Genomic DNA, 1,797 nt, shown 5'->3' on the forward strand with positions numbered 1-1,797 from the left:
CTCTCTCTCTCTCTCTTTCTCTCTCTCTTTCTCTCTCTCTCTCTCTCTTTCTCTCTCTCTTTCTCTCTTTCTTCTTCAGCATCTCCTTTCCTTTCTCCATCTCCATCTTCTTCCTTATTGTGGTTCTAGTTTTCAAAAGATTTTCTCAGCACTTTCTCCTGTTCTTCTAATCTGTCTACACTAGTTCCCAAAGCTTCCCAGCAGTATCAGGAGATGGTTGTCCTCAGTGAAAACTGGTTTGATAACACCCACTTTATTAGCTATCTTCCTTTTCTAGTTTCACTTCCGCAATTCACTGTAATTTCTTCCTTCACCACTTAAAAATTGTACTGTTTTCAAGTGCCCTCAAGTGGGTTCCAACTCACAGCAACCCAAGAAGAGGCTGGGACTTATCCTACAGTGCCACACCTACAGTCTAGTGCTTATCTAACAGAAACACACCAGGACTCTGTAAATAAGCTAGTTACACTAAAATCCTTGTCTCTACAGGAACCCAAACCAAGTCATTTTTACTCAGCACCTCCATTTGCACTTTCAAAAGTGTGTTGCCATCGTCTGTTCTCTTCATTCTGTGAGCTTAAAACTTTGGAAGGAAAATTTCTTAGCTATTATTTCATGAAAGGTTACAGAGGCGCTGAGATAATGAATGTACTAAATTTGCCATGTTTGATCAGAGACATTTACGAATTATCCCTGTATCTTCAATTCTTCATCCAGCTGCCTGTTCATCCATGAATATGTGGAGCAATGCATGGCTAGATGAAGGAAAACCGGTGATCTCTCCTCTTCAAGGGGAAAAATGCAATCCCAAACTGTCATCTGCGATTCCTCAAAATTTACTGGAGTCCAAAAGTGAGTCTCCATGCCAATAGACACTTAACTTTGCCCAGGTATGACGGTATTTCATCTCTGTTCAGAGTGAATAAGTGGTGAGCACATTACTTAAGGGTGGGACGTGGATATACTTTCAAAGCAGCTTTGCCCCCACCCCCACCCCATCAGCCCAGCCTTCCCTGGACCGTGAAGCCATCCTCATTAGCACTAAACGCAACATTGCCACCAGCAAGGTCACTCCTGGAGACTCCCAGGCCTTTATTGCCTGCAGAACACCAAGAATAATGAAAAGACTGTCTTCCCAAAGCAGGTTCTGGTGGGGCCCATGTTGCCCTGATGATGACATTAGTGCAGGCTAAATTGTTTTCATTAGAATACAGCCCATTACCGGAGATGAGAAAGAAGCTCCACGGAGGGGGTTTCAAATCTGTGCCTTGTTTCACTGAATTACAGAAAATTAACGTCTCTGCTTCCTCAAAGTAATAATCCTCCTTCAATTGGAGGGACAGAGACCGAGTGATTAGGGAGCTAGGGCATCGAAGCATTGGTCTAATTTTGTTTTCCACAACAACAACAAACCCCCATCCATTAAAGGCCAAGGGGAAGAGATATTTATATGTGAAATGAATGCTTTTGATTTGATCCCTGGAGTGAAATGTCATAAGTAGCTGTTAATTTGGGTCTGTTTACTAAATATTTAATGCCTGCAGAAAGTCTATTTGAATTATCATCGCACATGTAATAATGTCTACTAGGAAGAAATCAGGGAATGAGAGCAGCAATTTGGGATGAAACTTGAGGGCTGGCGTCTGCTGACAAAAAAAGATTAAAAGAAATCCAATCCAATCCACTGCACTCAAGTCAATTTGGACACATGCTGACCCTAAAGAACACAGTAGAACAGTCCCATTGGGCGTCCAAAGACTGGATATCGTTACAGAAGCAGACGGCCACAGCTTTCTC

The sequence above is a fragment of the Chrysochloris asiatica genome, unplaced genomic scaffold (assembly GCF_000296735.1).
Source record: "Chrysochloris asiatica unplaced genomic scaffold, ChrAsi1.0 scaffold00097, whole genome shotgun sequence".
Taxonomy (NCBI): Eukaryota; Metazoa; Chordata; class Mammalia; order Afrosoricida; family Chrysochloridae; genus Chrysochloris; species Chrysochloris asiatica.